Genomic DNA, 12,354 nt, shown 5'->3' with positions numbered 1-12,354 from the left:
TTTTTAGCATCATCACTCCGGTCACCTGATCCTTCAAAAATCACTCTAATATGTTTTGCTGCTCAAAAACTATTATTATTATTTTATGTTGAAAACAGCAGAGTAGGTTTTTTTTTTTCAGGTTTCTTTGATAATGAAAGTTCAGAAGAGCAGCATTTGACTAAAGTGGAAATCTTTTGTAACATTATAAATGTCTTTATCATCACTTTTGATCAATTTAAAACATCCTTTCTAAATAAAAGTATTAATTTCTATAATTTCTTTCCCAAAAAAATTTAAGAAAAATACTGACTCCAAGCTTTTGAATGGTATAGTGTATAATGTTAAAAAGTATTTTTTATTTTTTATTTTTTATTCCAGATAAATGCTGATCTTTGGATCTTTCTATTCATCAAAGAATCCTAAAAAAAAGTATTGTTGTAAATATTGATAATAATAATTTGTTTTTAAAGAAGTCTCTTCTGCCCTCCAAACCTGAATTTATTTTATCCGAAGTACAGCAAAAACTAAAAATGAAAATTTTTGACTATTTAAAGTAACAGTTTTCTATTTGAATATATTTTAAAATGTAATTTATTCCTGATTTCAAAGCTGAATTGTTAGCATTGTTACTCCAGTCACATGATCCTTCAAAATCATTCTAATATTATGATTTGCTGCTCAAAAAAAAAAAAACATTAATTATTATGTTGAAAACAGCTGAGTAGATTTTTTTCAGGCTTCTTTGATAAAGTTCAGAAGAACACCATTTATCTAAAATGGAAATCTTTTGTAACATTATATGTCTTTAACATTTTTCGATCAATTTAAAGCTTCCTTGCTAAATAAAAGTAATCATTTCTATAATTTCTTTCCCAAATCAATAAAAAAGACTTACTCTTTGGAATGGTGTAGTGTTAAAAAAAAGATTTTTAAAAAAGTTTTTTTATTTATAAATGTTAATATATATATATATATATATATATATATATATATATATATATATATATATATATTTTTTTTTTTTTTTTTTTTTTTTTTTTTTTTCTCAGATAAAAGCCGATCTTTGGGTCTTTATGTTCATTAAAGAGTCCTAAAAAATATACTGTTTTATACTGATAATAATAATTAATGTTTTTAAAGAAGTCTTTTCTGCTCATGAAACCTGAATTTAAGTACAGCTAAAACTGTAAAAATGTGAAATATTTCTACTATAAAAAAAAATACTGTTTTAAGTATTGATAAGAATAATAATAAATGTTTCAAGGATCATGTGACACTGAAGACTGAAGTAATGATGCTAAAAATTTAGCTTTGATCACAGAAATAAATTACATTTCAAAATATTTGTAAATAGAAGCAGTCATTTTAAACAGTAAAACTATTTCTAAATGTTGTTTTTGCTACTTTGGAAATAAATGCAGGCTTGGTGAGCAGAAGGGAATTCTTTAAAACATTAAAAATCTTAACTTACCGTTGAAAATCTTTTGACTGGTAGCGTACGTATTATTATTAAAGTAAAAACAAACGTTTATACTTTGTGAATTAAGTATTAATTTAGTATATAAGAGCGTTATTTATTTTATTAGTAACACTCAGTATGTGTAAGTGTGAATTTGTGCTGTCGAGTTGTAACAGCACTTAATGTGTAGGACAAATAATTATAATAAAACAAAACCATAAACCTTTCAGTAACTGGCCATTCTCATAAAACTGACATGTTGGTTATATGATCTCAATTGTAAAACTAAAGATATCAAAATTACCTTGTTCGGACCGTTAGAATTGTTTATTGTTCAACGGGGAGCTGTTTTTGTCTGTACAGGAAGTGAAATCCGTCTTTTCCGTTTGTAACCGGGCGCAGTTGAGCACGCGTACCGCGTACTGTTTTTTTCTACGGCAGGTTTAAATATAATTTCGATTATATTCTGTCGATACAAAACCGGAGATAATGGTAAGCCTAAGTCTATGCATTTTCTGAGCTGTTGAATGAATTGCAGTCACACCGGAAGTCTGTTGACCAGTGTTTCGTATTAGCTAACAGATGCTAAGTTTCGCATTTGGCCAAATTTGAGATCCTAGTATTAGATTAGTATCTGTATTATGACATTTTAAGGACATTAAGAGACAGTAATGCATAAATAGTTGTGTAACTACAGTTAGAATCACTTTCCATGAAATGAAATCAACGTAACGTTACGTTAACACACTTTATGCTTTATATTTCGCATAGAGACCTATTCTTCTCCAGGGCCATGAGAGGTCCATCACTCAGATCAAATACAACAGAGAAGGAGATCTTCTGTTCTCAGTAGCCAAGGATACAGTAAGTGCTGAACAATAGTGAAAAAAATCCCAGTCTTTTTTTGTTGCTGCATTTTTGTGATTATGTTGTACATTGTGATTGTAGGTTGCGAATGCTTGGTACTCTGTCAATGGAGAAAGGCTGGGCACTTATAATGGACACACAGGTGCCGTCTGGTGTGTGGATGTTGACTGTATCCTTTCTAGAACATCTGCTGTATTGATTTACTGTTGGAGCAATGCTGGATCATATCATGTCTCATTCATTTCCTTTTTACTAATCATTTTGGTTTATGTGAATATTTCATCTGCCCTTATCTTTACTGTGAGGCATTTGTTTTGGAAAAGCTTTTCTTAACATGTTTCTAAGGGGACACTAAGAACGTGTTGACAGGATCTGCTGATAACAGCTGCAGGCTCTGGACTGTGAGACAGGTTGGCAAATTTAGTACAATGTCAAATACACAACTACCTCTCTATTTTGATCCTTTCTTGACACATGACAAAAAAATTGAACAATTGTTTAGTTTTATTGTGTTAAAATAAAGAATTTTAGCCTTTTGATGTCAAATATTAAAGTGGTCGTTTGATTGTGGATCATATGATCCTTTAGGGTCTTAATGAAAAGTCTCTAATATACTTTGATTAAAAATTCTCAATAGTAGTGTAAAAAAACACCTTTTTGCACCTGAAGACCCTTTAAATGTAGTTGTTTTAGATATTAATATTTTAAAAGTAAACTTCAATAGCACGCCCTTCTTCTTTGCAAACTATTGAAATATTATCTGTTTTTTGTTGTTGTTTGGTTGTTTTTTGGCCAATCCCCAGATGGTCGCACTCACATCATGTATTTTTTTTTTTATAATTTAATAATAATTATAATAATAAAACTCTTCTTTATTTTCTCTAATTTTAGCCTTTTGTTTTTAAATATTCATTTCAGATGGTCACGACATCTACATATTGTTTTTTTTATAATGACAAAAATAAACAAATTATCAAGTATTATTAATATTCTCAATTTGAGCCTTTTAACTTTTTTGCAATCTCAACAGTCACACCACCTGCATATTTCTTTTGAAATAATAATACCTTAAATGTAAATTACAGGGGCCTATTATTATTATTATCAAACTGTAAACTAATCTTAATTTTCTCAATATTTTTTGCTTTTTATTATTTTTGTTTTTCACTATTTCCAGTCACACTACCTGCATATTGTTTTCAAAATATTTATATCTTAAATGTAATTTACAGGCCTATTGTTATTATCAAAGAGTAAATTATTCTTCATTTTCTCAATATTTTAGCTTTTCATTTATTTCTTTATTCTTCACAATTTCCAGTCTTCCAGTTTTTTAACATTAATATCTTGCATGTTAATTACAGAGACCTATTATTATCATTCATTTTTATCAAACTGTAAACTGTACTTCAGTTTTTCTGTTTAGCCTTTTTAGTTATTTATATATTTATTTATTTTTCACAAGTACCAGTTACTCCACCTGCGTATTGTTTTTTAAAACATTAATATCCTAAATGTAAATTACAGAGGCCTATTATTTTTATTATCGTCTTTATCAAACTGTAAACTATTCTTAATTTTCTCAATAGTTTAAGCCTTTTATTTTTTTACAATGTCCAATTAGTCACACCACCTGCATAGTGTTTTAAAAATATGAATATCTTAAATGTAAATTGCAGAGGCCTATTATTATCAAACTGTAAACTTTTCTTCATTTTCTCAATAATTTGATTCTTCTATTTTTATTTTTTAAACAATGTCCAATCAGTTACGCTACTTGCATATTGTTTTTAAAATATTTATATCTTAAATGTAAATTACAGTCCTATTATTATCAAACTGTAAACTTTTCTTCATTTTCTCAATGTTATTAGCCTTTTATTTATTCTTCACAATTCCAGTCACACTACCTGCATATTGTTTTTAAAATATTTATATCTTAAATGTAAATTACAGTCCTATTATTATCAATATCAAACTGTATTTTATTCTTAATTTTCTCAATATTTCTAGCCTTATTTATTTTTACAATTTCCAAATTAGTCACAACCACCTGCATATTTATTTTTTTTATTAAATAATAATATCTTAAATGTAAATTAAATGTTTAAAATATGTATGTCTTAAATGTAAATTACAGAGGCTTATTATTAAACTGTAAACTATTCTTAATTTTCTTATTATTTGTAGCCTTTTATTTAGGTATTTATTTATTACAATTTCAATCAGTCACACCACCTGCATATTGTTTTTAAAATATTAATGTTAAATGTACACTTATTATTAGTATCATCATCAAACTCTAAACTATTCTTAATTTTCTCAATGATTTGAGCCTTTTATATTATTATTTTTTTTTTTTTACAATTAGTTATACCACCTGCATATTGTTTTTAAAACATTATTATAAACCGACATTTTATCAATTTCACCCTTTTTTAACAATCTCCAAAGTCACACCATTTGCATATTTTTAAAATATGAATATTTTAAAATAATATTAATATAATTCTGTCTTTTCCAGACAGTCAAAAACACCTACACATTACAATTTAATATAAAATGTTTTAAGTCAAATTTAATATAAAAATATATATTTAAATAATAAAAATGTTCATCAAAAAACAGGTGAAGATTTTTTGTATGAAATGTCTTTGTGTTTGTCGGAACTTTCTTTCACCAACCTAAGATTTAATATCAGTTTAAATGGTTTGTCAACAAAGCATTGTTTTACAAAATGTCAAACACACACTTTTTTTTTTAGTCTTCTTGAATGACATTTCTGTGTTGACTTCCTCAGGAAAGCAGCTGGCTCTGCTGGAGACAAGCTCGGCGGTGAGAACATGCGGCTTTGACTTCAGTGGGAACATAATCATGTTTTCCACAGACAAGCAGATGGGCTACCAGTGCTTCCTCAACTATTTCGACCTGCGAGACCCTCAACAAATCGGTTAGTATTTGACCACAGATTAAATCAATACTAATGTTGCTTAAAATGTATTAAATATTTAGTCTTTCCTCCACAGAGGACAACCAACCTTATCTGTCGGTGCCCTGCAATGAGTCAAAGATCACCAGCGCTGTCTGGGGTCCGCTGGGAGAGTTTGTGATTGCCGGCCATGAAAATGGAGAAATTAACCAGTTTAGTGCTAAGGTCTGTGCCTTTGGTTTCTTTTACACATTTGGAGTCAGAAAGTTTTTTTTGGTCATGGTTTCTACAAAACAAATATTATATAGAACAACTTTTTCAACATGATAATTAGAAATGTTTCTTGATCATCAAATCAGCATAATAGAATGATTTCTGAAGGATTATGTGACACTGAAGACTGGAGTAATGATGCTGAAAATTACATTTTCAAATATATTAAAAAGTAAAACATTTATTTAAATGTGTAATATTATTTTACATATTACTGTTTTTACAGTATTTTTGATTTAAAAAAAAAAAATGCAGTCTTGGTGAGCATACGTGTCTTCAAAAACATTACAAATCCTACAGATTTAAGAGATGTTAATTGTCTATCGTGTGACTCTTCAGTCAGGGGAGATTCTGAAGACTGCGAAGGAACACACCAAACAGATCAATGACATCCAGACGTCTGTGGATCTCACGATGGTCATCAGTGCCTCCAAAGACTGTACTGCCAAGGTTTGTTTTTGAAAACTGAATGGTAAACTGTGTTGGGAATGATGCTGGGTTACTCTAACTCACATACCGCTTCCTTCATTGTGCAGTTGTTTGACTCCGCAAACCTCGACCACATCAGATCCTTCAAGACAGAGCGGCCTGTTAACTCCGCTGCTATTTCACCCATCATGGACCATGTAAGTCTGAAATCTACTCTAGTTTCTCTCATGCTTCAGTTAATTTGTGTACCTGCCAGCAAATCCTTTTCCACATGGGTAATAGCAGAAATGTCTTGTGTTGCTCAGGTGGTGATGGGAGGTGGTCAGGAAGCCATGGAAGTCACAACCACCTCTACAAGGATCGGCAAATTCGAGGCCAGGTTAGTGCTGTTACAGCTGTGATTCTGCATAGAAAATAATTAGGAATTTTGGTAACACTTTGCAGTAAGCTGTCATTAGTTAATGTATTAACTAGGGCTGCACAATATTGGGAAAATATGAGATATGCGAGATTGTTGTTGAATATTGCCATAACGATATTTCTTGCGATATAACATTTCCCTAGAGAAATGCTTTTTTAAATTATTATTATTATCTATTTTTTAAAATCATTTATATATGTAATGATCATACTAAAATAAACAGGTAATAGATATTCATCTGTCATCCGAATTAAATCTAATTCAGGCTAAAAAAAACTATTTCAAGTAAGTTGCAAACACTTAGACTTTAAAACACTATGAATGACTTACAACCTCAGCAGATATTCAGATTTCTGGTTTGCTGTTACCACAGACCTGCAAACAAAAAATCAATTGCTTTCAAACATTACCTTTTTTTTTTTCTTTTTTTTTTTACACATAACATACACTAAACATACACTTTTTTTAAGTGTTATTAAACAAAAATTAAATAATAAATTACTATTAAACAAAGTTTACCATTAAACTTTGAAATGTTAGGAGTATCAAAAATAAATAAATAAATAAAATTAGGAGCACCCAATTTCTTTTTAGTAATGCACGATCTTGATTCTTCATGGCCGATTCTGATTGCAGATGTTTTACAAGCAAATGGGCTGATTCTGAAAACCTTTTTTTATATATTTATTTTACGCCCTAAGTAAGGGATAAGAATGAATGAAAGTGCATGAACAAGATGTTTATTTTCTCTATTATAGGTACAGCCATTTAAATTAGAGGCAACCACTGCATTTTTAAAGAATACAGTAAAAATAACAAAAAAATAAATGAGTTTTTTCTTAGTAGTTTAGACAATAAATGCAGCTATAATCAAAGTAGGCTACTCTTTCAATATTCAAAGTGCAAATAGAGACTAAATTTTTCAAGCATGATACAGAGTTATAGACAACTACAAAACTTAATGTATGCCCACATATTGATAACAGCCTAGATATTTTATGTAGCCTAATTTGCGCGCATTGTTGGGTCGCTCTCTAAACACGGGGTATTAAAATTGCTTTTGAAAGCATATGCGCGTTTTACTTTTGGTTTCGTTTTAACGACCATGCGAAACTCTCAAGAGCGCTGAGCGTCCATTCTACAATACAAGAGATTACTTTAACAAAACCATTTGAAAGTGGATGGACACCAACAGGATTTTGAAAAGCTTGTCCCCAGTGGAAATTACGCCCCTGTGTGAGTGGAACTCTGTTGCTGAGTTATCATCTGATGTGAATGTATGCCGCGTTGTACAGTAGCCTATATTGAGACTGAGGCGCCAGAATTGTATCTGACACAATGTGCGTGTAACACAAAATATAGTAGATTTCTTCAAAAGCAGATTGTGGAGACCTTTTAACTGTCCACAATAAAAAAATCATCATATCACACACTCCTAATTGCAATGCAGTTTGTGCAGATCTGGAACAGAGGTTAGTTGAGAGAAAGAAAGAAAAAAACGGCCGGTTCCTAGTTGAGCGGAGCTCAGTGACGGAGTGATTGACGGCTAATATCTCAAATCTTCATTAAAGGTAATATAAAGATTAAGTTTAAATGGTTGTAATGTTGGAGAGAACGCGAACTTGTCACTGAATCAGCTCACAGCAGTCTGTGAAAAGTTTTGTAAAGAAATTAAACCAATTAAATGTCATTTATCGCAACTCTCTGCGATACCAATATCGCGTATACTGTTATCACGAAAACGATAAGTTTTCGATATATCTCGCAGCCCTAGTATTAACTAACATGAGCAAACAGTGAATAATACATTTATTACATTATTTATTCATCTTTGTTAATATAAAATAGTCGTTCATGTTAGTTCACAGTGCATTAATTAATGTTAACAATAGGGGTGTGTGATATGACTATTTTTGATCGTGGACGATTAAAATGATTTTGGCAAAAACATAATCACGATTATTTTGGTCAATATTGTAATCACGATTATTTTGCATGATTATGATCATTTAAGACATAACTGACAAGGGTTTACATGAATAATCACCTAGTGCCTCATTTTGAAATATTTTTGCCGTTTTGGAATCGTTTAAGCGCGCACCTTGAGCTAAAAGGTAACTTTACATGTCCATGTTCTGCTCCGTCTCTGAGCGCATACACAGAACAGCGCAAGTTTTCTTACATTCTATTAAAAACATCAAAGAAACATTAATAAATCAAGCACGTCCTCTTTTATGGAAGTCACATTACATGATTTTGCTGATTTGCATGTGAAATTAGGCTTTTATGGAGGAGTGAAAGTTTCATCTCAATTACTGCATTTTCATGATTGATTGAAGCAGAGATCGAAACCGAATTTCGATTAATTGCACAGCCCTACAATCTACTTTTGAAAAATATCGTAGTATTATGCTACAGTGTGCCTTTGTCTCAATATACTGTACAACATGAGATACATTCACTGATGGGACACTGCATTTATTCGTATTCACAATCACAAAGGTAAATTTTTTGCATGTGCTTCAAAGCCATGCCGGTAAAATAACGTAAAATGACAGACTGCATGATTTTAGCCCCGATTTTGACTCGCCGACAGGTTTTGAGAAATCGCCGACAAATGCCCGAAATCACAGGCAAATCGCTGCTCGTTCACGCGAGTGACAATCACACAGTGTGAACTATCAAAAACGCGATCTGAGAGAATCGCCGACGTGTCGCTGACACCAGTGAGATATTTGGCATGCTAAATATCTGGACCTGTCTGCGATTCAAAATCATGCCGTGTGAAAGGTGATCTGACTGAAAATCACATCGGCGATTACCTACAGCCAATGAGACAGCAACATCCAGGCCAGTGGGAAGTTGGGGGAGGAGTTACAAAGGTATAGACCACAATATCAACAAGCATAGCTTCGGCTTCTTTTCTTTTCGCTGCAAATGAGTGCACATGCAATTTGTACGACAAGCTTCTTGCAGGCTACCATTTTTGTTTTTTTTTATAATAATCCCAGTCTCACGTGAGAACTTGCATGCCTGACCTCACGTTGTTTCCATGTCACTTCTCGCGTGTGTTTGGTTATGAGACGTAGTTTGCGGACCGGGACAAAGTTGTCGGCGATTCTTCCTATTGTAAAGTCATGCAGTGTGAAACCCCCTGTCGCCGATCCATCGTGCAGTGTGCACACAGCAGTGACGGAATGCTACCCCAGATAGTCATGCAGTGTGAAAACATCTGTGACACGATTGCTTTGAAAATCGTGCAGTATGAACTCGGCATTAGACAACTTGTAAAATAGTAAAACCAACATGACAAAGAATCGTGATAAATCATGAATCGTGATATTTCTGGGAGAAAAAGGGATATATTTTTGCCATACCGCCCACCCCTAGTTAACAAATACTACTTGTGATTTTAATAGTGCATTAGTAAATTAAAAATTAACATTAACTAAGATTAATAAATGCTGTAGAAGTATTGTTCATTATTAGTTAATGTCAACTAATGTAGTTAAAGGAGAACTCCGGTGTGATATTGACCTGAAGTGTATTGAATCATGATACCGAGTGTGAACGTACCTTGCATATCTCATCTCGTCTTGTCCACTGCTGTCCGAAATCTGGGGTCAGTTAGCCGATGCTCACAACAGCTTGTCAATGAGAGTCAATGGGGCATCGAAGGAGTCATGTAAATAAATCACTGTTTTACGCCATTTACGAGGCACAAAGTAGCGCCACACTTCATTGGTAGACTTCCAAGGGCCCCGACATTTAAAACGAGACATTGAGAACTCAGAAAAAGCACCGGTAGTTTATTTACGAGAAGATTTATACAGACAGTAACTGCAAGATGTTAAGCGATCGCCGCCATCTTGAATGTAGTCACGTTAAGTCGAGTGACGAGCAGGAAGGAAACTACAACCTGATAAGTTGAAAACCTGATACGTTCCTTCCTGCTCGTCACTCGACTTAACGTGACTACATTCAAGATGGCGGCGATCGCTTAACATCTTGCAGTTACTGTCTGTATAAATCTTCTCGTAAATACACTACCGGTGCTTTTTCTGAGTTCTCAATGTCTCGTTTTAAATGTCAGGGCCCTTGGAAGTCTACCAATGAAGTGTGGCGCTACTTTGTGCCTCGTAAATGGCGTAAAACAGTGATTTATTTACATGACTGCTTCGATGCCCCATTGACTCTCATTGACAAGCTGTTGTGAGCATCGGATAACTGACCCCAGATTTCGGACAGCTGGACACAAACCGAGATGAAATATGCAAGGTACGTTCACACTCGGTATCATGATTCAATACACTTCAGGTCAATATCACACCGGAGTTCTCCTTTAAGTAATGGACCTTAATATAAAGTGTTATCGTAACCTTATCCAATATTGCCACGCTTTTCTAGGTTTTTCCATGCGGCTTATGAAGAGGAGTTTGGCCGTGTAAAGGGACACTTCGGCCCCATCAACTGTGTGGCGTTCCACCCAGATGGTAAAAGGTTAGTCCCTGCATTTATATTGATTTATCAGCCATGTAAAATTAGGATGTCTTCACACTTGTCATGTTTGGTTTGATTAAAACAAACTCTGGTGGAATTGCTTTGTTAGTGTGGTTCATTTGAGTAAGCGTGAACGCTGCCATCTGAACCCTGGTGCGCACCAAACTAGTGGACCGAGACCGCTAAAAAGATGGCTCTTGGTCCGCTTCCAAACAAACTCTGGTGGGGTTCGAATGAAATATGAACGCAACATGGACCAAATACTTCTAAACAAACCAAAAACAGCAAGTAATGACAAAGTGCGATGCTATGTGACATGATTTCATGAAGGGAACAAGCGGTGTATCCAAAACTAAATGAGCAGAAGGCAATGTGGAGCAACGAGGAGGTTAAGTGCCTTTTATGAGCTCTTTGTATGTTTGCAGGGGGTAGAAATAAAAACATACACGCACAATGAGTGTTAGGTATTAGGTATATTCGACTTAAAGTCGTGTACCTTCCTTTAGTTTGGAGTGTTTGTTGAGTTTCGTCACGAAATATGTCATTCAACTCGACCAATCTGGTTGTGAATGTATCACTATGCCTTTAGGTTTGGTGTCTTTAGGTTCGCTGTTAAAAATGCCAGTGTGAACGCTAAGCGGACCAGGACCAAATGTATCATTTTCCTTTTTTTTCCGGACCAAATGAACCAAACAAACCAAACTACATGTGTGAACACACCCTTAGTTTAAAATATTTATCCTTCATTATTTTAATTAACAATTTCACTCTTTTGCATCTACAGTTACAGCAGTGGAGGAGAGGATGGTTACGTCAGAATTCATTACTTCGATCCCTCGTATTTTGATTTTGAGCTTGAGGTGTAATAACCAGTGACTGTTGGCGTTCCTAACATCCAGGAGAGATCACCATTTGAACACAGTAGTAACACCTAATTGACTGCACAAGGCTTAACATGGACATTGTTTTATATGGGCACCTACATACAAATATTGCATTTAAAGCATTTCATGCAATGTGTATTTAATGCATTGAACATTCTGAATAAACAGGGATTGAGATATAAAGTGGCCTTTGTTACTGCTTGTCTTTTTACAAATTAGTGCCATCACTGTAGAAATACTGAAATGGATGGTTTTTTCCCCCCACATTTTTTCTAGAATTAATTGAGGTTAAAGGGATAGTACACCAAAAAATTAAAATTCTGTTATAACTCACCCTCATGTCGTTCCAAACCCATAAGACTGTTCATCTTCGGAACACAAATTAGGATATTTTTGATGAAATCTGAAAGCTTTCTGACCCTGCGTAGACAGCAATGCAACTGACACGTTCAAGACCTAGAAAGGTAGTAAGAACATTGTTAAAATAGTCCATGTGACATCAGTGGTTCAACCTTTAATTTTAAATACCTTCATGAACACATGTCAAAGACTTTGGAATTGTTAAAGAAAGAAATTATTTTTGTTTTCTTTGTGCACAAAAAGTATTCTT

At 33.3% G+C, this 12,354-nt stretch overlaps 1 pseudogene; it reads left to right on the top strand.

Annotated features, from left to right (window-relative positions):
- Window positions 1-1,807: 1,807 nt before the first annotated feature.
- LOC141305391 (eukaryotic translation initiation factor 3 subunit I-like) lies at window positions 1,808-11,927 on the top strand (annotated as a pseudogene).
- Window positions 11,928-12,354: the final 427 nt, after the last annotated feature.

Source organism: Garra rufa, unplaced genomic scaffold, assembly GCF_049309525.1.
Source record: "Garra rufa unplaced genomic scaffold, GarRuf1.0 hap1_unplaced_002, whole genome shotgun sequence".
Taxonomy (NCBI): domain Eukaryota; kingdom Metazoa; phylum Chordata; class Actinopteri; order Cypriniformes; family Cyprinidae; genus Garra; species Garra rufa.
This window is presented reverse-complemented; position numbering and strand designations above follow the sequence as displayed.